The sequence below is a fragment of the Pan paniscus genome, chromosome 9 (assembly GCF_029289425.2).
Source record: "Pan paniscus chromosome 9, NHGRI_mPanPan1-v2.0_pri, whole genome shotgun sequence".
Lineage (NCBI taxonomy): Eukaryota > Metazoa > Chordata > Mammalia > Primates > Hominidae > Pan > Pan paniscus.
Genome location: NC_073258.2, coordinates 10,276,726 through 10,303,246, shown reverse-complemented (window position 1 = coordinate 10,303,246; position 26,521 = coordinate 10,276,726). Strand labels below are relative to the sequence as shown.

Genomic DNA, 26,521 nt, shown 5'->3' with positions numbered 1-26,521 from the left:
CCATGGGCATTTTTTCTATGCAACTACAGATAGTATCCCATGATATGAATGGTCCTGGATTTACTTACACATCCTCCTTTTGATGAGCAAGTAAGTGGTTTCCAATTTTTTCCACTATTATACAGAATACGCAAATGAATATCCTTGCACTTACATGATTTTTTTCTTAAAATAAATTCTTACAAGTGCAATTCTTTGTATAAAATTATATCTTTAACTTCTCTAAATGTTGCCAGGTTTCCCTCCAGAAACATTTTACTCCTACTATGTATGAAATTTCCCTTTCCTCCTTAGCCTTGCTAGCATGGGGGGGTTTTATGCTTACATTTTAAATCTTGGCTAACCTGATAGGTAAAAATTAAAATATCACTATTATTTTGTTTGCATTATTTTGATCATGAATAAAGTTGAGCCCTTTATCCTATATATATTTTATTTTAAATGAATTTATGTATATATACAGCCCATTAAAATATATATCCTATATTTATATATTTATATTATATAATATGTAATATATATATTTTAAATTGGATTTTTTTTGTTTGTGAGTACTTATTTTATTTTATTTTATTTTATTTTTATTTTTTATTTTTTTTTATCATACTTTAAGTTCTAGGGTACATGTGCACATTGTGCAGGTTAGTTACATGTGTATACATGTGCCATGCTGGTGCACTGCACCCACTAACTCGTCATCTAGCATTAGGTATATCTCTCAATGCTATCCCTCCCCCCTCCCCCCACCCCACAACAGTCCCCAAAGTGTGATGTTCCCCTTCCTGTGTCCATGTGATCTCATTGTTCAATTCCCACCTATGAGTGAGAATATGTGGTGTTTGGTTTTTTGTTCTTGCGATAGTTTACTGACAATGATGATTTCCAATTTCATCCATGTCCCTACAAAGGACATGAACTCATCATTTTTTATGGCTGCATAGTATTCCATGGTGTATATGTGCCACATTTTCTTAATCCAGTCTATCACTGTTAGACATTTGGGTTGGTTCCAAGTCTTTGCTATTGTGAATAATGCCGCAATAAACATACGTGTGCATGTGTCTTTATAGCAGCATGATTTATAGTCCTTTGGGTATATACCCAGTAATGTGATGGCTGGGTCAAATGGTATTTCCAGTTCTAGATCCCTGAGGAATCGCCACACTGACTTCCACAATGGTTGAACTAGTTTACAGTCCCACCAGCAGTGTAAAAGTGTTCCTATTTCTCCACATCCTCTCCAGCACCTGTTGTTTCCTGACTTTTTAATGATTGCCATTCTAACTGGTGTGAGATGATATCTCATTGCGGTTTTGATTTGCATTTCTCTGATGGCCAGTGATGATGAGCATTTCTTCATGTGTTTTTTGGCTGCATAAATGTCTTCTTTTGAGAAATGTCTGTTCATGTACTTTGCCCACTTTTGGATGGGGTTGTTTGTTTTTTTCTTGTAAATTTGTTTGAGTTCATTGTAGATTCTGGATATTAGCCCTTTGTCAGATGAGTAGGTTGCGAAAATTTTCTCCCATTTTGTAGGTTGCCTGTTCACTCTGATGGTAGTTTCTTTTGCTGTGCAGAAGCTCTTTAGTTTAATGAGATCCCATTTGTCAATTTTGTCTTTCGTTGCCATTGCTTTTGGTGTTTTAGACATGAAGTCCTTGCCCATGCCTATGTCCTGAATGGTATTGCCTAGGTTTTCTTCTAGGGTTTTTATGGTTTTAGGTCTAACCTTTAAGTCTTTAATCCATCTTGAATTGATTTTTGTATAAGGTGTAAGGAAGGGATCCAGTTTCAGCTTTCTACATATGGCTAGCCAGTTTTCCCAGCACCATTGATTAAATAGGGAATCCTTTCCCCATTGCTTGTTTTTCTCAGGTTTGTCAAAGATCAGATAGTTGTAGATATGCAGCGTTATTTCTGAGGGCTCTGTTCTGTTCCATTGATCTATATCTCTGTTTTGGTACCAGTACCATGCTGTTTTGGTTACTGTAGCCTTGTAGTATAGTTTGAAGTCAGGTAGTGTGATGCCTCCAGCTTTGTTCTTTTGGCTTAGGATTGACTTGGCGATGCTGGCTCTTTTTTGGTTCCATATGAACTTTAAAGTAGTTTTTTCCAATTCTGTGAAGAAAGGCATTGGTAGCTTGATGGGGATGGCATTGAATCTGTAAATTACCTTGGGCAGTATGGCCATTTTCACAATATTGATTCTTCCTACCCATGAGCATGGAATGTTCTTCCATTTGTTTGTATCCTCTTTTATTTCCTTGAGCAGTGGTTTGTAGTTCTCCTTGAAGAGGTCCTTCACATCCCTTGTAAGTTGGATTCCTAGGTATTTTATTCTCTTTGAAGCAATTGTGAATGGGAGTTCACTCATGATTTGGCTCTCTGTTTGTCTGTTGTTGGTGTATAAGAATGCTTGTGATTTTTGTACATTAATTTTGTATCCTGAGACTTTGCTGAAGTTGCTTATCAGCTTAAGGAGCTTTTGGGCTGAGACAATGGGGTTTTCTAGATATACAATCATGTCGTCTGCAAAGAGGGACAATTTGACTTCCTCTTTTCCTAATTGAATACCCTTTATTTCCTTCTCCTGCCTAATTGCCATGGCCAGAACTTCCAACACTATGTTGAATAGGAGTGGTGGGAGAGGGCATCCCTGTCTTGTGCCAGTTTTCAAAGGGAATGCTTCCAGCTTTTGCCCATTCAGTATGATATTGGCTGTGGGTTTGTCATAGATAGCTCTTATTATTTTGAAATACGTCCCATCAATACCTAATTTATTGAGAGTTTTTAGCATGAAGGGTTGTTGAATTTTGTCAAAGGCTTTTTCTGCATCTATTGAGATAATCATGTGGTTTTTGTCTTTGGCTCTGTTTATATGCTGGATTACATTTATTGATTTGCGTATATTGAACCAGCCTTGCATCCCAGGGATGAAGCCCACTTGATCATGGTGAATAAGCTTTTTGATGTGCTGCTGGATTCTTTTTGCCAGTATTTTATTGTGGATTTTTGCATCAATGTTCATCAAGGATATTGGTCTACAATTCTCTTTTTTTGTTGTATCTCTGCCTGGCTTTGGTATCAGAATGATGCTGGCCTCATAAAAAGAGTTAGGGATGATTCCCTCTTTTTTCTATTGATTGGAATAGTTTCAGAAGGAATGGTACCAGTTCCTCCTTGTACCTCTGGTAGAATTCGGCTGTGAATCCATCTGGTCCTGGACACTTTTTGGTTGGTAAGCTATTGATTATTGCCACAATTTCAGATCCTGTTATTGGTCTATTCAGAGATTCAACTTCTTCCTGGTTTAGTCTTGGGAGAGTGTATGTGTCGAGGAATTTTTCCATTTCTTCTAGATTTTCTAGTTTATTTGCGTAGAGGTGTTTGTAGTATTCTCTGATGGTAGTTTGTATTTCTGTGGGATCGGTGGTGATATCCCCTTTATCATTTTTTATTGTGTCTATTTGATTCTTCTCTCTTTTTTTCTTTATTAGTCTTCCTAGCAGTCTATCAATTTTGTTGATCCTTTCAAAAAACCAGATCCTGGATTCATTAATTTTTTGAAGGGTTTTTTGTGTCTCTATTTCCTTCAGTTCTGCTCTGATCTTAGTTATTTCTTGCCTTCTGCTAGCTTTTGAACGTGTTTGCTCTTGCTTTTCTAGTTCCTTTAATTGTGATGTTAGGGTGTCAATTTTGGATCTTTCCTGCTTTCTCTTGTGGGCATTTAGTGCTATAAATTTCCCTCTACACACTGCTTTGAATGCGTCCCAGAGATTATGGTATGTTGTGTCTTTGTTCTCGTTGGTTTCAAAGAACATCTTTATTTCTGCCTTCATTTCGTTATGTACCCAGTAGTCATTCAGGAGCAGGTTGTTCAGTTTCCATGTAGTTGAGTGGTTTTGAGTGAGATTCTTAATCCTGAGTTCTAGTTTGATTGCACTGTGGTCTGAGAGATAGTTTGTTATAATTTCTGTTCTTTTACATTTGCTGAGGAGAGCTTTACTTCCAAGTATGTGGTCAATTTTGGAATAAGTGTGGTGTGGTGCTGAAAAAAATGTATATTCTGTTGATTTGGGGTGGAGAGTTCTGTAGATGTCTATTAGGTCCACTTGGTGCAGAGCTGAGTTCAATTCCTGGGTATCCTTGTTGACTTTCTGTCTCATTGATCTGTCTAATGTTGACAGTGGGGTGTTAAAGTCTCCCATTATTAATGTGTGGGAGTCTAAGTCTCTTTGTAGGTCACTCAGGACTTGCTTTATGAATCTTGGTGCTCCTGTATTGGGTGCATATATATTTAGGATAGTTAGCTCTTCTTGTTGAATTGATCCCTTTACCATTATGTAATGGCATTCTTTGTCTCTTTTGATCTTTGTTGGTTTAAAGTCTGTTTTATCAGAGACTAGGATTGCAACCCCTGCCTTTTTTTGTTTTCCATTTGCTTGGTAGATCTTCCTCCATCCTTTTATTTTGAGCCTATGTGTGTCTCTGCACGTGAGATGGGTTTCCTGAATACAGCACACTGATGGGTCTTGACTCTTTATCCAATTTGCCAGTCTGTGTCTTTTAATTGGAGCATTTAGTCCATTTACGTTTAAAGTTAATATCGTTTTGTGTGAATTTGATACTGTCATTATGATGTTAGCTGGTTATTTTGCTTGTTAGTTGATGCAGTTTCTTCCTAGTCTTGATGGTCTTTACATTTTGGCATGATTTTGCAGCAGCTGGTACCGGTTGTTCCTTTCCATGTTTAGTGCTTCCTTCAAGAGCTCTTTTAGGGCAGGCCTGTTGGTGACAAAATCGGTCAGCATTTGCTTGTCTGTAAAGTATTTTATTTCTCCTTCACTTATGAAGCTTAGTTTGGCTGGATATGAAATTCTGGGTTGAAAATTCTTTTCTTTAAGAATGTTGAATATTGGCCCCCACTCTCTTCTGGCTTGTAGGGTTTCTGCTGAGAGATCCGCTGTTAGTCTGATGGGCTTCCCTTTGTGGGTAACCCGACCTTTCTCTCTGGCTGCCCTTAACATTTTTTTCTTCATTTCAACTTTGGTGAATCTGACAATTATGTGTCTTGGAGTTGCTCTTCTCGAGGAATATCTTTGTGGCGTTCTCTGTATTTCCTGAATCTGAACGTTGGCCTGCCTTGCTAGATTGGGGAAGTTCTCCTGGATAATATCCTGGAGACTGTTTTCCAACTTGGTTCCATTCTCCCCGTCACTTTCAGGTACACCAATGAGACGTAGATTTGGTCTTTAAACATAGTCCCATATTTCTTGGAGGCTTTGCTCATTTCTTTTTATTCTTTGTTCTCTAAACTTCCCTTCTCGCTTCATTTCATTCATTTCATCTTCCATCACTGATACCCTTTCTTCCAGTTGATCGCATCGGCTCCTGAGGCTTCTGCATTCTTCACATAGTTCTCGAGCCTTGGTTTTCAGCTCCATCAGCTCCTTTAAGCACTTCTCTGTATTGGTTATTCTAGTTATACATTCTTCTAAATTTTTTTCAAAGTTTTCAACTTCTTTGTCTTTGGTTTGAATGTCCTCCCGTAGCTCAGAGTAATTTGATCGTCTGAAGCCTTCTTCTCTCAGCTCGTCAAAGTCATTCTCCATCCAGCTTTGTTCCATTGCTGGTGAGGAACTGCGTTCCTTTGGAGGAGGAGAGGTGCTCTGCTTTTTAGAGTTTCCAGTTTTTCTGTTGTTTTTTCCCCATCTTTGTGGTTTTATCTACTTTTGGTCTTTGATGATGGTGATGTACAGATGGGTTTTTGGTGTGGATGTCCTTTCTGTTTGTTAGTTTTCCTTCTAACAGACAGGACCCTCAGCTGCAGGTCTGTTGGAATACCCTGCCGTGTGAGGTGTCAGTGTGCCCCTGCTGGGGGGTGCCTCCCAGTTAGGCTGCTCGGGGGTCAGGGGTGAGGAACCCACTTGAGGAGGCAGTCTGCCCGTTCTGAGATCTCCAGCTGCATGCTGGGAGAACCACTGCTCTCTTCAAAGCTGTCAGACAGGGACATTTAAGTCTGCAGAGGTTACTGCTGTCTTTTTGTTTGTCTGTGCCCTGCCCCCAGAGGTGGAGCCTACAGAGGCAGGCAGGCCTCCTTGAGCTGTGGTGGGCTCCACCCAGTTGGAGCTTCCCGGCTGCTTTGTTTACCTCAGCAAGCCTGGGCAATGGCGGGCGCCCCTCCCCCAACCTCGCTGCCTCCTTGCAGTTTGATCTCAGGCTGCTGTGCTAGCAATCAGCGAGACTCCGTGGGCGTAGGACCCTCCCAGCCAGGTGTGGGATATAACCTCGTGGTGCGCCATTTTTTAAGCCCGTCGGAAAAGCGCAGTATTCGGGTGGGAGTGAGCCGATTTTCCAGGTGCTTCCCTCACCCCTTTCTTTGACTCGGAAAGGGAACTCCCTGACCCCTTGCGCTTCCCGAGTGAGGCAATGCCTCGCCCTGCTTCGGCTCGCGCACGGTGCGCACACCCACTGACCTGCGCCCACTGTCTGGCACTCCCTAGTGAGATGAACCCGGTACCTCAGATGGAAATGCAGAAATCACCCGTCTTCTGCGTCGCTCACGCTGGGAGCTGTAGACCGGAGCTGTTTCTATTCGGCCATCTTGGCTCCTCCCCCCTTTGTGAGTACTTTTTATATAATATAAATACTAGATTGAATTGAATAGATTTCAAGTATTTTTTAGTTACCTTACAGTTTCTTTCCAATATCTCATAAAAATATTTAAAACATGTATGGGATCAAATTTGTCACCATTTTCATTTTGAATCGTGTTCTTGGTGTCATCTGCAGAAAAATCTATCCAACCTAAAGTTCATTAAAACACATTTTCCAATTTTTCCCACGGACACATTTACATTTGGCTGTGGTATAAGCTAGATATCCAGTATTTTTTTTTTTTTTACCAAAAGAATAGTCTAGTCTTACACCACTTTTGAATAACATCTTTTTTGCAATAACTTGAAATACTTCTTTTATCTTATTTTTAGCTCCTAGATATACTTTGGTCTGTTGTCTGTGTCTGTTCTGTTTCATTGATCTATACTTTTATTTCTAGGTGACTTCCACAAAAAGTTATTTTTTGAGGCAGTTCATTGGCTAGGCAGAAATCCTAAAATACAAACCCATTCTGATTGGTTAATTAGGATACTCCCAGCTGAGAGATGTTGAAGGGCTGCAGACACTGAATTCAGTTGTTATCCAAGTCAGCTGGAACATTCTGTAATCCTTTAGCAGGTGTGAGTGCAATCCCCTCGCAATCTCCTGTCTCCACTTTAAAGCCTTAGACTTAATTACTTCATTTTCTTTCACACAGTGAGAAGTTTGTACCGCTTTTTCCTAGCTCTTGTAATGCTTTTGTTTTTCCTGTAAAGAAACCTCATGGCAATGGTGGAGATTTGCACAGGCCCTAAGAGCCATTGATAGCAATATCATTATTCGACACTGTCGTTACAAATCTATGTACCTTCCTGACTTTCATCTCCACAGAAAGTAAATTTTTCACAGTGATAGACATTTGTAGTGCTTTTTAAAGGCACTGGTTCTGGTGGACACTGAGAGGCAATTTTTATTTGCTGCACGTGGAAAGGACAACAACATACCTGGACAGAAGTGCCTTGAGGATGTACTGAAGGCCCCTCTCACATTTCACAGGTACTGAAGACAGATTTAACAGACATTTATTTTCCCCAAGGGTCAACTCTCTTTTAGTATGTTGATAACCTTCTTTGTTCTCCTTGTAAAGAGGCTTGTGAACATGATAGCGTTTATATCCTTAAAATTCTAGCAGACAAAGGCCATAAAGTTTCCAGAGAAAATTCCAATTTACCAAGGCATGTCAAATATTTCAGATACTTGATACTAAACTAGGGACCTCTCTTGGATCCTGATAGACTTAAAAGCTTATATGGTTTGGATCCGTGTTCCCACCAAGTCTCATGTCAAATTGTAATCCCCAGCGTTGGTGGTAGGGCCTGGTGGGAGGTGATTGGATAACGGGGATGGGATTTTTCATGACTGATTTAGCACCATCCTCTTGATACTGTCCTCGGGATAGTGAGTGAGTCTTCATAAGATATGGTTGTTTAAAAAAGTGTGTAGCACCTTCATGTCCCCCACTCCTCTTCCTCCTGCTCTGCCCAAGTGACATGTCTGCTCCCTCTTTGCCTTCAGCCATAACTGTAAGTTTCCTGGGGCCTCTCCAGAAGACAAGCAGATGCCGCTGTGCTTCCTGAACAGCCCACAGAACTGTGAGTCAATTAAGCCTCTTTTCTTTGTAAATTACTCAGTCTCAGGTATTTCTTTGTAGCAATGTGAGAATGGACTAATACAAAAGCATTTTAAACTTTCCTCAACCTCAGACTAAAAGACAGTCACAAGGGTTTTTGGGCCTGGCAGAATACTGTTGAAACTGGGTATCTAATTTTTCTTAATAGCTGAATCATTATATATCCTTCTGAAACTTAACAAGCGGAGCCTCCGGACTGGGAAGAGAATGCTTGTAGAGTCTCCTTTCAATTAAAATAAGGACTTCTAAGTCATCCTGCCTTAGGGCACCCCAATTATCGCTCCCCTTCCTCCTTTCTAGTGAATGAAAGAGAAGAAAGTGCATTAGGGGTTCTTAACTGAAAACATGGAGATTAACACACACACCCCTTGGATGTTACAGCCAGCAATTAGATTCAGTAGCTAAGGGACCCCTTCCTGCATGGGAGCTGTATCAGGCACTGTGGCTTTAACTAAATCTATGTTCCTCATGTTGTAGAAGCTTTAATCAATTCTCATAATACTCAATATCTTTCTGCAAGCGGAGTCGCTTTTTATGAGATCTTGCTGTTGACTTCTCATATTATTCTTTCTCATTTCAATAATCATAATCCAGCAAATTGCCTTCTCTTATTCAATGACGAGACACCTCATAACTGACTAAATTGAACTGACCAGCTACTAAAACCTAGAGCTGATTTACAAGAAACCCGTATACCAGATGCAGAATTTTCATAGTTTACTGATGGATCATACATGTCCGTTAATGAAGAAAAGTATCTTGCTGGGTGTACTGTTATCATTCTTTTTAAGTAACTGAAGCAGCCCTGTTGTCAGTGGCTACTTCAGCCCAGCAAGCAGAACTTTATCCCCTAACTGGGGCTTGTATCCTGGTGAAAGGTAAACCTGCAAATCTTCACAGAAGCATCTTTTTTTTTTTTGGTGGAAATCACCTATAAAAAACTTTTCTAGCCACATATTATATGATTAAATGTATATGAAATGTCTAGAATAGCAATTGCTAATGTATTTTCTGTTTCTATGGACTTGTCTATTCTGGACATTTCATATATATATGTAGTCATATAATATATTGGCTTTTTGTCTCTGTTTTCTTTCACTTAGCATAATGTTTTCAGGGTTCATCCATGTTGTAGCATGTGTCAATACTTCATTCCATTTTATGCCTGAATAATTGTCTACTATATATAGATATACTACATTTTTAAATATATAGGTTGAACATTTAGGTTGTTTCCATTTTTGGCTATTATGAATTATGCTGCTATGAATGTGCACACTTTTTGTGCGTGTGAACATGTATTTTTTAGTTGTTTTTGGTACAGTTCTATGGGTGGACCTGCTGGATCATATGGTAACTGTATGTTTAACTTCTTGAAGAATCGTCAAACTCTTTTCTAAAGTAACTATTTTAGTTATACCTCATAAATTTTGACAGCTATATTTTAATTTTAATTTATTTAAAATTATTTTCTAATTTCCCTTTGATTTCTTCTTTTACCCTTTGGTTATTTATGGGTGTGTTATTTACCACATATTTGTGAAATTCCAAATTTTTTTTCTCTTATTGGTTTCTCATAGTGTTCCATCGTGGTCATAGAACATATCTTGTAATTTGTATCTTTTTAAATTTACTGAGGTTTGTTTTTTGGTAAACCTATGGTCTTTCCTGGAGAATATTTTATGTCCACTTGAGGATAATGTATACTCTGTTATTGTTGGGTAGAATATTCTATAGATTTCTATTAGGTCTATTTGGTTTATAGTGTTGTTCAAGTCTTCTATTTCCCTGTTGATCTTCTGCCTAGATGTTTCATCCATTACTAAAAGTGGGGTATTAATATTTTCAACTATTATTATTGAATTGTCTATTTCTCCCTTCATTCTGTCAGTTTTTTCTTCATGTATTTTGGTGTCCTGCTGTTAGATGCATATATATTTGTAATTGCTTTATTTTCGTCGTGGGATGACCCTTTTATTATAAAATATCCCTGTAGTCACATGCTTTGTTTTAGTCTGTGTCATCTGATATTAGTGTAGCCATTCCAATTTTATTGTGGTTACTGTTTGAATGATACATCCTTTTACTTTTAATGTATTTGAATTTTTGAATTTAAAGTGTATATCCTGTATATACACTGATATTTCTATATTATGGAATAATATATTTATTATATAAAGAACTGTTATAACAGAATAATGGCAAATAACACAATATAAAAATTGGCAAAGGATTTGAATAGTCATTTCTCTGAAGAAAGTATGCAAATGACCATTGGTCATTTGAGAAGCACATGAAAAGATACTAAACATCATTAAACATTAAGGAAATGGAAACCAAAACCACAATTAAAAGAGTTCCACTTCCATGACAGCATGGTGAGCTCTGAAGTCCCACCTTAAAGAACTAAAAATATATGTTCACACAAAAACTTGTACATAAACATTCATAGCAGCATCATCCATAATAGCCAAAAATGGAAACAATCCAAATGTTCAACTTAAAGATATGTAAAGAAAATGTAGTATATCTATATAGTAGACAATTATTCAGGCATACAATGGAATGAAGTGCTGACACAAGCTACAACATGGATGAACTTTGAAAACATATATATCCTGTATATGCATTTAAAGTATATACCCTGTAGATAGCATAGAGTTAGATCTTGTGTGTGTGTTTTTTTAAATGCAGTCTGTGATTTCCTGCCTTTTGATTGGATTGTTCAATACATTCACATTTAATGTTATTATTGACATAGTTGGATTTATGTCTGCCATTTTAGTTTTCGTATCTTGTATGTCTTGCATGCTTTTATCCTTCAATTTCTTCTTTACTGACTTATTTGTTAGGGCAAGAGTGATCAGGGCCTCATAATTCACGATAATACTATGCCTAAGGTAGATCCTCCATCCCACAAGTGGGGGCTTGGTGAAACAAGGGAGCCCTGACCTCTCAGCTGTAACTGACCTCTCACCTGAAACTTAGCTTCAGAAAACAATAACTAGGCATAGGATAAGAAATGCTGAAATCCCCCCTCTTCTAGGAGGTTAGCTCTCCAACTGGAAGCTGGGAGGAAAGAGAGCCCTGAGTTCTTGACCTCATCAGTTTGGAGTAGAGTTTGTCTCTTGATGAACTGGGATAGGGGAGGGAGGGAGCAGGTCTTGTTTTGAATACCACAGAATCTTACTGTTCTTATTAAGTTTTAGTAGATTTTCTTGAATAATTTTTTTTAAAAACCTTGTTGTATACCCTTAGAAGCATTTCCAGAGACTAAATCATTGTGTTTCCAAATACAATTTTCACTTGTTTTGCTCGGGGGTTGGACTTTGGGGCTCACCATGCTGTCATGCAGGAAGTGGAACTCTTTTCATTGTGGTTTTGATTTGCGTTTCCTTGATATTTAATGATGTTTAGTATATTTTCATGTGCTTTTCAAAGGACCAATGGTCATTTGCATACTTACTTCAGAGAAATGTCTATTCAAATCCTTTGCCCATTTTTAAATTGTGTTGTCTTTATTCTTCTGTTGTAATGGTTCTTTATATTTTCTAGATACTAAGCTCATCAGATATACGATTTGTAAATATTTTCTCCCTTTCTTTGGGTTGTATTTTCATTTTCTTGATAGTGTCCTTCAAACCACAAAAGTTTTTAGTTTTGATGCATTCCTATGTATATATTTGATTGTTTGTGCTGTAGGTATTATAGCTAAAAACCTGTTGTCTAATGCAAGATCACAAAGATTTACACCTATGCTTTCTTTTAAGATTTTATAGTGTTAGCTCTTACATTCAGATCTTTGATCCATTTTGAATTAATGTTTATATATAGTGTGAGGTAGAAGTCCCAGTTCATTATTTTGCATATGGATATTCAGTTATCTCAGCATCATTTGTTAAAATGTTGTAAAATTTTAATGAGAAATTATTTAAATATGTAAGTGAAATAGATGATAATTATATTTGTAATATTGAATTTTCTCATGTGAAACACATTTCTGTTTATTTAGGTACTTACATTTGTGTGTAAAGTGATATCATTTGTTTGCTTGCTTGTTTTAACAGAAGTTTTGAATATTTCTTTTGATGCTGCATTTGTTGTTATCATTAATGGGATCATTATGCATTATATTAAAATTTTCAAAATGTTTGTCTTTACCAAAGTCAAAATTGCACATTTTAATATTAATTTAATTTTAAAAGTTAAAAATTAGTGTATTCAGTCTCCTTTCTCCCTTTTTTCTCCTACCCCACAGTTGAGCATTTTAAATTATTTTTTAGTTGGATAGTTTGTTTATCATTACATCTTTAAAAATCAAGCTTGCATTATTATTTCTTTTTTTTTTTGGTTTAAGCACTATCCATTGACTTCCTGTTATAAAAGATGAGTATTTACCTCTCTTTCCTCTCTCTTTCCCACTCTACACAGCTAATTTCTTGTTATTTCACTCCTAATATTGCTACTCTTTAATATAAATTAGATCAATATTTAGTTTTAAATTATCATGACAATGTATGTAATTCAGAACCGAGATATATAGTAAATAATGACTCTTTTTTACCTGAGCCAACTTAACTAAATAACTTTCTATTTTTTCTATAGTTAAGTAGGAAACTATACTGCTAATTCAATCTCCAAATTCTTCTCCTCTGGTTGTTTAAAAATTCTCTCAGTATGTTACTTCATATCAGATATTCTATGAATTTCATCATTGTGGAGAGTCCCTGGTGTTTTCTTACTGGTGTTTCCTAACGTGCTTCCACACCTATTTGATGCATAGCTATTATCTTGGAGTCTTCTTTACCTTTATCTTGGGTGTGTCTCTGGTATTTAATGTCTTTATTGCTTCACTCTCCTATTTTGATGAAGCACATTTTCAAGTTGTTTCCTGAGAAAGGGTGTGTGGGAGGTAAGCATTTTCAGATCTTGTTCATCTAAAAAGCTCTGCATTCTACCCTGGCCCTTGGATAGTTATAAAATTCTAAGTTGGAAATCACTTTTTAAAAAAGCATTTTGAATTATTGTTCCATTGTCTTTCAGCTTCCCATATTGCTACTGAAAGTCTTAAAGCCATTCTCATTGCTAATAAAGCTTGTGGTATTTATTTTCCTCTCTCTGGAATCTAGCAAAATCCATTTTCTGCCTCCTTTGTCAGAAGTTTCACAATGATAAGCCTTGATATGCATTTGTTTCTAGACAGTCTGTTGGGCATTTACATAACCTTTAGTATCACATCCTTTATATACTTCAGAGAGAGATATTGAGAATGGATTTTGGCTTTGGTGTGAGAGAAGATGGATCATAGTTTAAATGTACTGCCTTTTTATCTTTTATAGCTGGGAGGCAGCAACTAAGATCTTAGATTGATAAATCAGGAAAATAGTGGTATAATAAATGTTGGAGTTTTTATGGTGGCCAATAGAAATTTTAAAGGGAGATAATGGTTTTCAATTTTTCTACTCTGCTGTACTTTTGGAACTTTTAAAGCCGTATTCATGTTTTGGTTTTAGAATTAAAATATAAAACAATATATAAAAATAAAAGTGTATATGCTCTGTGATCCAGCAATTCTACTTTTAGCAGTCTTATTCCAGAAGCATTCATTATCCTACTGTTTATTATGGCAATATTTGTAACAAAAAATGTTAATAGGCAAATGATTAAATAAATTGTAGTACTTCTGTGCTATATTCTATGTCCTGTGTCGTTGGAATTATCTTAGTTCCTCTCCCTACCTTCCTGCTTTGGCCCTAGAAACAGAAATATTCACCCTTTAAGAAGCAGGGGAAAATGGTTTCCACACTTCTCTTCATCTCACAATGACATGTGAAGATATGAAAAGAGTGATGACTTATCTGATTGGTGAGATCAGAAGAGACTGACTAGTCATTTATTTATTCTCTCTTCGAACCAGATAATGTATTCTGTGTTCTCTATAGTAAGACCTGCAGGGGAAGCCTTTGCACTGTCAAAAGACCTGCTAGGTCATAAATCCAGCTGGGCTTCTCTAATTCAGCTGCATAAAGAGTTCAGATTTAAATTTAAGTGAAAAAAGCAAGGCAGAGAAATATATATACATATAATATGTGTGCATATATATGTTATTTGTATATGTATATATACATATTTATAGATCATAGATCTCAAATATTTAAGAAAGATAATATTTGCATATCCTATATATGAAATGCAGAAGAGTTTCAGAAGTATGCATATCAAATTGTGAACTCTTGTTTCTATGAGGTAAGTAATAGCAGGGAGGAGTAAGAGGGATTTTTACTTTTTATCTCAATGTATTGTTAAAATATTTTAGTTTCTATAACCACATATTTATTGATGCAATTAAAAGTTTGAGGAACAAAAATACCCTGGAAGAGAATACATGAATATTTTCATGTAAAGTGGTTCAATAGTGGTTATCTCCAGAAAGTGAGTTGTGGAAGTCTATATCATTTATCTGTTTAATATTTTAAAACAATAACCTTGTATTACTTGTTATGATTCATAAAAATAAGATAATATTAGTTTTTCATCATAGGCAATAGCTAGCCTCTCCCAAATCATGTTGCTTGATGGCTGTGATCATGGTCATAGCCTTTCTTTTTTTCTTAACATTTTGAGAATGCTTTTATTGCTTCAAGTCTAAAATTAACATGTTTTCTCGTTTTTCTTCCTTAGTAGAATTAATTAATCGACATAGTTTCTATTCATATCTGACCCTCTGAAATAAACCTTACCTGGTCATGGTGTGGACTGTTTAATACATAATGTATTGAATTCAAATGGCACGTGTTGGACTTAGAACTTTTGGCTCTATCTTCACAACTGATATTGGGTTATAGTTTTTGTGTGTGTGTGTTTCTGGCTGTGACATCAAGGCTATGTTAGTCTCAAAGAACGAATTTGGAAATCTTGTAAATAAAACTTCCACATCTCCCACACTTCTGCTATTTTTAATAGTGATTATGCACAGTGCAAGTGCTAAGTACTGTGTTCTTATATACTTCTTAAAGTTTCAGTAGCTGCTATACAGCTTTTTTCTTATTTCTAATATTGTGTCTTTAAATTTTTGCATTTTTCTTAATTAGATTTTTTGGAGATTTTCCTGTTTAATGAGTTTTAAAATAGAAGGCCCAGCCTTTAGAACTATTTGTATATCCTATTATACTCCTGTTTTTCTAACTAGTTTTCTTCTTCTTATCATAACTTCTTACTTTGACTTTTATATATTTTGTTCTTCTTGCTTTCTGAGTTGAATGTGCAGTTTGTTTTTCATTTCCTAGGTTTAATAATAAATATGCATAATAATAATAGCATTAATAATTATGCAGTTTTTCTGAGGACAGCTCTGATTGGAGAGGGCCCTTTTTTCCATACTTATCTCCATGATACTTTGACTTAACCCCGGTAGGGCACAGGAATGGAGTGCAAGTTTCAGATACAACTTGTGTGACTTTTATGTTCATGGAAGAATTATTGTTAAGTATGCTTTTTTCCTTTTCTTCTTATTGGAAATCTATGTGACATTTTTATTTTAAAAATAGGGTTTTTCTGCTTAAAAAGGCTTAACACTGTTGACTCTGTTTATATTTACTCTATTTAACTTTATTTTCTTCACACTGCATTGACTTTCTATGAGGAGATGAGTTACATAAAATTCTATCATTCCTGTCTGCTTCTGCCTAGAGCACTCTAAATGCATGGTGGCTACCATCATTATTACTGCACCCCTTCCTAGCCTCACTTCTTGCTCAATTCTGTTCAAGAGGATTTCAGAGGAAGTCAGAAATAAGAATAGTATTCAGCATGACTCACAGAGCAGTGCTGCAGAAATAGAGGTGGATGGACACATTCTATTTTTTCATTGGTACAGGGACTAGGTAAGACTAATTATTGAAGGCACAGAAATATAAATACTAAATTTTATGATAAAAAAATAAAAAGCATATTAGAAACAACATACATCTTATTTGTAAAAATCCAAAACATTGTTAAATGAAACAATACATGAAAGATAAAAATAAAAAATCTTGACCGGGTGTGGTGGCTCAAGCCTGTAATCCCAGCACTTTGGGAGGCCGAGGTGGGTGGATCACGAGGTCAGGAGATCGAGACCATCCTGGCTAATACTGTGAAACCCCATCTCTACTAAAAATACAAAATAATTAGCCGGGCATGGTGGCAGGCGCCTGTAGTCCTAGCTACTCGGGAGGCCAAGGCAGGAGAATGGCATGAACCCAGGAGGTGGAACTTGCAGTGAGCCAAGATCACACCACTGCACTCCAGCCTGGGAGACAGAGCAAGACTCCATCTCAAAAAAAAAAAAAAAAAAAAAAACAAGAAAAAATCTTAGTGGGGAGATGGTAGATAAAATGAAATGATGAAATGACTGGTTGACTAAAACAGAGAAAGAATAATAAAAGCAATCTAAAAAAATCATAATTAAATTTATTTAATTATGTGAAAGTAAAACACGGGTATTGCATATTATTGAATTAGTGCTAGATACACAAAGTTGAGAGACTCTTCCACAATGCAGAAAGTAATATGAGCAAAAAATGATGAGAGAAAGAGAGATGATGAAAAATAAGGAGTACAGAGTCTGAAGATCCAACATACAGATAATAGGCATCTCTGAGGAAGCATTTATTTACTGTGAATCAGAAGCCATAATAGATTAAAGAAAATTTCATAAACTAAAAAAATGTGATTCTATACGATGAGAATATTCCCTGTATTTCAGGCAAAAATAATAATGAGAGGAGACCCACATGGAGGCAGATTGGTGAAGTTTTTGAATTTCACAAGGGACAAAAATCAAATAGTTTCAAGAAGTCTAAAGAACTTTGTGGGAAATGTTTATGAGCCAGGAATTTATGTGATAAGAGAATAGATATAGTCTCACTTAAATAGAGCCTCTGAAAATGAATTATTTATGCACATTTCATTGAAAGTTATTCAAAGACATAATTATTTTGGCAAGAAATGAACCAAATATTAAATCAAGAATGAGGAAATACAGAGTTGAAAAAACTGAACTTGAACACTGATAGTTAAATTATACTGAGGTCTCTCATTTAATGCATATTTGTACCACGTTTTACAGAATGGGACCTTAAAATAATGTACATCTATTTTTTTCACATGTAATGATGTTATATTTTTTTGTTTTTTGTTTTTTTTTGTTTTTTTTTTGTTTTTTTTTGAGACGGAGTCTCGCTCTGTCGCCCAGGCTGGAGTGCAGTGGCGCGATCTCGGCTCACTGCAAGCTCCGCCTCCCGGGTTCACGCCATTCTCCTGTCTCAGCCTCCCGAGTAGCTGGGACTACAGGCGCCCGCTACCACGCCCGGCTAATTTTTTTGTATTTTTAGTAGAGACGGGGTTTCACCGTGTTAGCCAGGATGGTCTCGATCTCCTGACCTCGTGATCCGCCCGCCTCGGCCTCCCAAAGTGCTGGGATTACAGGCGTGAGCCATGATGTTATATTTTTTTAAGCACAAAGAAGAAACTAAACAAAGAACAACTAACAAAGAAGAAATAAAATCTTAGTGTTAACCCCTCACCACAAGGCTTTTGGGTTCATGGCCTCTTGCAGAAGAATACACAATAACAGCTGTGCTATTGTCCATGTAGTGTTGAAATCTGCACACACATATTATGCTTGTTCCTTCTGAAACAAATAGATGGGCCAAAAGGTCCTGTGACTCATCCAACTGCTGGACCAAAGATTTCCACCTCCATTGATTCTCTTCTCCAAACATCTTTGTGGGAAACCACACAGGATGCGGAATGGGAGTGAGGCTCACGTGATAAGAGAATTTGTAGATGGTTTGTTCTTTTTTGAATAAATTGTCCCTTGACCTAAATTGTCATAGAGGTTCTCAAGACAGTAATAAATGTGGGAGCAAAATTGAAATCTAGAGTAAATGTTCTTGAAATTTTTTTTGTTTTAGAAGGAAAGAACAGAACAGTTAGGGGAATCAATGATACAAATAAATAAAATAAATGTTTCCTGAGCTAATGAAAACTTCGTATCTTCAGGTTAGAAAGGCTCATTGAATGTCAGACAAAAACAAAATTAAAGAAAATATTTAGAAAAAAGGATTGACTCAAGAAAGTGAAAGATGTGGTAGAAAGAAAAGGTGATAAATAATAACTCCTCTAAAACAATTGTTTAAATAATTCCTGTTCATATGATTTTGAAATAACATATAGGTTCATAAGTGATTTTTGTCGTTGTTGGGATGGAGTCTCATTCTGTCACCCAGGCTGGAGTGCAGTGGTGCAGTCTTGGCTCACTACAACCTCTGCCTCCCAGGTTCAAACAATTCTCTTGCCTCAGCCTCCTGAGTAACTTGGACTACAGGTGCGCAGCACAACACCTGGCTAAGTTTTGTATTTTTAGTAGAGATGAGGTTTCACCTCATTAGCCAGGCTGGTCTTGAACTCCTGACTTCAGGTGATCCACCCACCTAGGCCTCCCAAACTGCTGGGATTACAGGCATGAGCCACTGTGCCCAGCCCATCTGTGATTTTTAAAAGAGAAGATGCATTGTTAAAAAAAATTGTGATATGAATCTAAAATATTCAGATCATTGGGACTTGGGGTTATAGGGAGATAAGTGAGGAGGCAAACGTGTGATAAACTGTTTCTTTTATAGGGTGTATGTAAAAATCATGATGTATTCTGGAAAGTGATTCAAATTCAAATGCAATGTTTAAAATCACAGGCTGGGCGAGGTGTTTTACGCCTGTAACCCCAGCACTTTAGGAGGCTGAGACAGGAGGATCGCTTGAACCCAGAATTTCAAGACCAGGCAGGGCGACATAGTGAGACCCTATCTCTAAAAATTTTTTTGTTTGTTTGTTTTTTTGAGACAGAGTCTCACTCTGTCACCCAGGCTGGAGTGCAGTGGCACGATCTCGGCTCACTGCAAGCTCTGCCTCCCAGGTTCAGGCCATTCTCCTGCCTCAGCCTCCTGAGTAGCTGGGACTACAGGTGCCCGCCACCACATCTGGCTGACTTTTTTTTGTATTTTTAGTAGAGATGAGGTTTCACCATGCTAGCCAGGATGTTCTTGATCTCCTGACCTCGTGATCTGCCCGCCTCGGCCTCCCAGTGTGCTGGGATTACAGGCGTGAGCCACCACGCCCAGCCAAAAATTTTCAAAATTACCCAGGAGTGGTGGTGTGCGTCTGTAGTCCCAGCTACTCGGGAGGCTGAGGTGAGAGGATCACTTGATCTTGTGAGGTTGAATCTGCAGTGAGCCATGATTATACCACTGCACTCTAGCCTGGGTGACACCCTTTTTCAAAAAAAATCACAGATAACCCGTAACTAGCAAGTAAAATATGGAGGAAAGATAATCACTAGAGCAAAGTTAGAAAAAAGAAAAAGCAAAAAAGTGTAAAATTAGGAAAATGAAAACATACTAATAGAAAAATATGATGATAAAGTTTGACCAAATGCCATATTTATAAAAATAAATGTGAATAATTTAGATTTGAATTAAAAGATGAACATTCTCAAATTACATCAAAAGTAAAATTTAAATATAAGCTGTTGACAAGGGAACCAACTAAAGCAAAATAACTGATAAATTTTAGCAATAAAGTGATGGCAAAAATATAGCATGTAAGTAATTCATATTTTTTTTTAAAACCTGGCTGGGCGCGCTGGCTCACGCCTGTAATCCCAGCACTTTGGGAGGCTGAGGCAGATGGGTCACGAGGTCAGGAGATCGAGTCTATCCTGGCTAACACGGTGAAACCCCATCTCTACTAAAAATACAAAATATTAGCTGGGCATGGTGGCACGCGCCTGTAGTCCCAACTACTCAGGAGGTTGAGGCAGGAGAATCCCTTGAACCCGGGAGGCGGAGGTTGCAGCGAGCTATATTGCACCACTGCACTCCAGCCTGGCGACAGAGCGAGACTCCGTCTCCAAAAAAAAAATCCATGTGTCTCCATCCCATCATTATTGTTCATCCCATCATCTTGCTCCTGTATGACTGCTACGTGGGCATAACTGTAATAATTCTTTTTGCCTTTAGTCTTACCTCTGTCTTGTTCACCTCCCACACTGGTCAGACTAACCTTTCTAAAATGCATTTTTGTCTGTTAGTCTTCCGCTTGAAAGTCTAGTAAATTCACATTGCTTTTAGGATAAAGTCCAAACTCCTTAATATGGCCAAGGCCTTGCATCATCTGTCCTTTACAGCATCTATAGCCTCAATTCCTGCCATTCCCTAGTTTGTACTTTCTAATTCAGCACCTTTCTCCTCGACTTTCAGTTCTTCCAGTACATATTCTCTGTCATCTGGGCCATTCAGCCTGCTGTTCCCTCTGCTTAAAACACTCTTTCTACTGGGCTTGTAATTTCAGGCTGATGTTCCTTTTATAATTAAGAAAAGGTATGCAAATAAAACTATCTACTGAGAGCGAAAATAACCTGTGAGTTACGTGGACTTTACAGAGGCTAGAAAGAATAGAATGCACTGTGGCCACAGTGCTTATGTTTTTCAAGAGGGTATCAGTGCTGTGACTTTTCTAATAATATCCTCATCATTTCCTCAGTAACAGGATTAGTATTAAATCCCAGAGGAAAGTTGCAAGAACCCATTTTCTTAAGTTATGTAAAACTCAGATTCAACAAACTCCCCCCATTTATACCACTATGTGAACCTGGTAACAACACATTCAAGATAGCAAAGACATGCAAGTAAGTGGCTTCTAGCTTCAATGCCACAGATATTTTTTAAATAGTTATTTTAAAATGATAATTTGTAGGTAGTATATTTAATTTAAGGAAGTCTAAAATATTAGACTTGAAATCATCAGGAGTGTGTAATACATCAGACAGTTTAGTTCAACTCAACTTTTAAATCAATATTTTAAAATCAAATTTTATTCTAATGTGTTTGAATTCTGCAAAGTTTTTTCAGGTATCAAAACTAGGAACTTTTTTAAATTTTACTTTAAGTACTGGTATACATGTGCAGAATGTGCAGTTTTGTTACATAGGTATACATGTGCCATGGTGGTTTGCTGCACCCATCAACCCGTCATCTAGGTTTGAAGCCCCCCATGCATTAGGTATTTGCCCTAGTGCTCTCCCTCCCCTTGCCCCTACCCCCAGTAGGCCCTGGTGTGTGATGTTCCCCTTCCTGTGTCCATGTGTTCTCATTGTTCAACTCCCATTTATGAGTGAGAACATGCAGTGTTTGGTTTTCTGTTCCTGTGTTAGTTTGCTGAGGATGATGGTTTCCAGCTTCATCCATGTCTCTGCAAAGGACATGAACTCATTCTTCACTGGTCATTAGAGAAAGCAAATCAAAACCACAATGAGATACCATCTCACGCCAGTTAGAAGGCAATCATTAAAAACTCAGGAAACAACAGATGCTGGCAAGACTGTGGAGAAATAGGAATGCTTTTACACTGTTGGTGGGAGTGTAAATTAGTTCAACCATTGTGGAAGACAGTGTGATGATTTCCTCAAGAATCTAGAACCAGAAATACCATATGACCCCGCAGTCCCATTACTGGGTATGTACTCAAAGGATTATAAATCATGCTACTATAAAGACACATTCCCACGTATGTTTATTGTGGAACATTACTTTTTGAATGTTTTAAAGGCTCTTAAGTAAAATGTTTTTTCTTAGTGTGATGTTTATTGTAGGGGCTTATGAATTGTTTGTTGCTCCTTTACTAATTAAGCAAAGTTTGTAAGGTTTTAGAGGCAGTTCCTTTCTTTATTTCTATTCCAGGATTTTAGCAATTGTTAGGTTCTCATCTATCACATCTCAAAAGTTAGTTTTCACTCCAAAACTGAGAGGTTCAAATAGGATTTAAATTGTCAAAAAAAATTATGTCTACTCTGGTGATTTTTGCATCATGACAGTAATTTGACTCTGCAGCTTAAGAATATGGAGAATATTTTAAAAAAAAGGATATGGAGAATATGGAAGTGACAAGAATTGTAGGGTTCAGACATCTACTCTGATACAAATTATTTACCAGCTGGCTCAGGAAAGGTGAGCCAGTGCTTGTCCCTTGGAGACTCAGGCGTGTGTTTGGAAGAGAATATGTAAAGCCTGAAGGAAATCTGCAGATGTGCTTTATTTAATTCCTTGTTATATTTATGTACCTAAGAACACTCTGGACAAAAGCAAGCTAGGCTTCTGGTTCAGATGGCAGAGCGTGAAAAGCTTTGCTGTGCATTGGTCCCTGTTGCAAACAGGCTGATGCCTAGGCCAGCCCCATCAGCAATCCAAGCCCAGCTCTGGGCTTTTCACTGGTGAGGACAGTGGGGAGCAGTACAATCCCTGTGGACATAGGAACAATAGGCCACAGCCCACCGCAGTGCTCCAGAGAAGCATTTTGGAGCCTGAATCTAGCCCCATCATTTAGACATACACCATGAATCAGAGGGTATTTGTGCTATTATTAGTCCACACTCCTATAACAGGTCAGCCGGGTCACTATATTTCCCATTCTTTCTTTTTTTTTTCTCTTAAAACATATTTAGTTGACAAGTAAAAATTTGTCAAGGAGTACAATGTAATAACTTGATGTAAGTATACACTGTGTAATGAAGTACAGAGAAAAACTTCAGTGAAGAAAGCTGTAAAACCTCTTATGGCCTCTTGTGCAGATCTTGCAGCGTCTGCACCTGTTAAACCGCTGCCAGTCTCCTTCCTGGGTCTGAATCTGGCCTCCACCATTTCCACACTATGTGATCCAGGATCCATCATTTAGTTTCTTTAAGCTCCACTTTACTTATCTGTGTTATGGTTAATCAGAACGGCTTTTGCTAAGTAATGATGAAGTGAGATATACTCATGTATGCAAAGTGCTTAGAGCAGGGCCTAAAGGGTAGTAAGAGCCCAATGAATGTTAAGCGCAGGGTTTAAGACCTTTTGTAGAGGCCCATCTCAATATCCTGTGATGTTCTGAGCAGGTTCCTTAGTGTATTCTTTATGTCAGTTAAGTCCAAAACATGATAAGGGAACTAACTATGTCAGTGGCAAGTCCAGACAAGAAGGACAGAGATTTGTGAATTCCTAGGCGCCAACTGGATTCTGACAACCAGACAAGTGAGAACAGGAGGACTCAGCTACTTTCTTTTTCTTGAGGACCGGAAATCAGGGAAGATCTCTCTAAAACAGTAGCATTCAAATGCCTGTGCAGAATGCGGACTCCTTAAAGGGTGAGGTGATTTGCTCAGAAACATGCAGCTAGGAGATGGGTGAAAGAGGTCTCCTGACTCCCATTTTGGTGTTTCTTGTGTTGATTAAACTGCCTCTATTAGAGCCTTCTTGGAATCTCCAGAAAATACTTTGTACAGAGCATATATACTGACCATAATAAGAAATCATCTGGAACCACATTCTTCCATTAAAAAAATTTTGAATGGCTGCTATGTTTAAGGCTCTGTGTTGGGCACTTAAAGACCCAGCATCTTTCTGTTAACCATCTCTTCTTTGGGCCAACAGCCTCCTAGTCAGACAGGTCTAAAACTCCAGCATCAACTTTGACACCTGTATTGGCTCATTCTCTGTCTCTTTCACTAGCATTATTCGCTCACTATACATTTAGATTATGGTAGCAACCTTTCAATTTGGCCCCTGCCTGTAGGCTTGACATTGGTCACTAGGAGGGTCCCTAGTTTAGAGTTAATATAGGGTATATATAACTTTGGAGTTAATATAGGGTAAAATCTCAACTGAAGATTTAAGACTATTTCCCAAATGGGATTGATTTCTTAATTTCTGTTTATTTATAAATAAAGAATCAGTAAAAAGCGTCTGGGATTCTATCACCCAGAAATAACCAACACCAACCACTACCAGCAATCTCTGTATCTTTACATATTTCACATATGTAATTTAAAAAATCATACACATAATTTGAAATCATTTGCACATATATCATGAGCATTTTCATAACAATAAATAAATCATTTTAATTGATGCATTACATGCTATTGTGTCACTAAACCTTAATTTAATCAATCCTCCATTGATTTTTTTATATTAATACTGTTTTTTTACTATTATAATCACTAACAGTAAATGCTAAATACACAGATCTTCATGAATTTGTTGGAGTACTTTCATCAAACAAATTATTGTAAAGGAAATTGCTAGATCAAAGGATGCTTAATTTTAAGGCTTTTGATGAGTATTGTCAAAGTGCCCTCTGGAAATTTCATGCCAATTTACACTGTGTTTCCTCTTTCTCTACAGTGTCATCCTGGTTATTAATATTTGTTAACATCTTTGCCAGTCTGAAAGGGGAAAATGATATTATGTTAATTTGTATTTTATTGATTACAATGAGAGTGAAATATTTTGCATATCAAAGGCCATTTATATTTCCTATTTTGTGAGTTATCCATTCATATCTTGTAACTATACTTTCACTGATTTATCTTATTGTCTGTATTAATTCTGTCATATATAGTGAATATTTTCCCATTTGATTTTATTTACTAATTATTGTAATAAACATTAAAATTTTTGATTTCATCAAATCTTTCACACTTTTTATTTGCAACTTCTGAACTTAATTCTTTTCTTGGAAAAGCTTTTCTTATTCCAAGCCTAGCAAATATTCAGCAATATTTTATTCAAGCGCTTTTAAGGTTTCATTTGTTACCTTAAGATCTGATCAATGTTGAATTTATTTTGATATAGAGTATAAGAAAAAGTAACTGTGTTGTGGCTTGCATTTTCTCTAATTTACGATAAATCCATCTTTTCCCTCACTGATCTGGAATGGTGATATTATTATATGTTATACATACATGAATCTACTGAGGATCTTTGATGTGAAGAGGTTAGATGCAGAGATACCAGGGAGGTCCAGGTGCAAAGTGATGATAAAGCTGCTAGTAGCAATGATAAGGAAAAGGATTAGTGCAAGAAATCTTGCATGAATGCATAGATGAATAATAGATAAGTCTTGTCTCCTCTTTGAAATATGAGGTAATAAGGAGAAACTACATATTTTTTGAACTAGATGACTGGGGAAAATTGTCATGTACAAAAATAGGGAAAGCAGGAGTAGTTGGCTGTGAAGTAGAAGATGATGATCAATTTTTTTTTTTTTTTTAAATTATACTTTAAGTTTTAGGGTACATGTGCACATTGTGCAGGTTAGTTACATATGTATACATGTGCCATGCTGGTGCGCTGCTGCACCCATTAACTCGTCATCTAGCATTAGGTGTATCTCCCAATGCTATCCCTCCCCCCTCCCCCCTCCCCACCACAGTCCCCAGAGTATGATATTCCCCTTCCTGTGTCCATGTGATCTCATTGTTCAATTCCCACCTATGAGTGAGAATATGCGGTGTTTGGTTTTTTGTTCTTGTGGTAGTTTACTGAGAATGATGGTTTCCAATTTCATCCATGTCCCTAAAAAGGATATGAACTCATCATTTTTTATGGCTGCATAGTATTCCATGGTGTATATGTGCCACATTTTCTTAATCCAGTCTATCATTGTTGGACATTTGGGTTGGATCCAAGTCTTTGCTATTGTGAATAATGCCGCAATAAACATACGTGTGCATGTGTCTTTATAGCAGCATGATTTATAGTCCTTTGGGTATATACCCAGTAATGGGATGGCTGGGTCAAATGGTATTTCTAGTTCTAGATCCCTGAGGAATCGCCACACTGACTTCCACAATGGTTGAACTAGTTTACAGTCCCACCAACAGTGTAAAAAGTGTTCCTATTTCTCCACATCCTCTCCAGCACCTGTTGTTTCCTGACTTTTTAATGATTGCCATTCTAACTGGTGTGAGATATCTCATAGTGGTTTTGATTTGCATTTCTCTGATGGCCAGTGATGATGAGCATTTTTTCATGTGTTTTTTTGGCTGCATAAATGTCTTCTTTTGAGAAATGCCTGTTCATGTCCTTCGCCCACTTTTTGATGGGGTTGTTTGTTTTTTTCTTGTAAATTTGTTTGAGTTCACTGTAGATTCTGGATATTAGCCCTTTGTCAGATGAGTAGGTTGCAAAAATTTTCTCCCATTTTGTAGGTTGCCTATTCACTCTGATGGTAGTTTCTTTTGCTGTGCAGAAGCTCTTTAGTTTAGTTAGATCCCATTTGTCAATTTTGTCTTTTGTTGCCATTGCTTTTGGTGTTTTGGACATGAAGTCCTTGTCCATGCCTATGTCCTGAATGGTAATGCCTAGGTTTTCTTCTAGG

General features: G+C 37.2%; 1 long non-coding RNA gene across 1 annotated transcript in view; it reads left to right on the top strand.

Moving 5' to 3' along the window:
• LOC134731222 (uncharacterized) overlaps positions 1–26,521 on the top strand; it is a 62,237-nt gene that overhangs the window by 24,731 nt on the left and 10,985 nt on the right. The window contains exons 4-6 of the long non-coding RNA XR_010113414.1: positions 30–90; positions 7,489–7,653; positions 8,173–8,249. This is a non-coding gene — a long non-coding RNA (uncharacterized LOC134731222). The remainder of the gene's footprint in view (positions 1–29; positions 91–7,488; positions 7,654–8,172; positions 8,250–26,521) is intronic.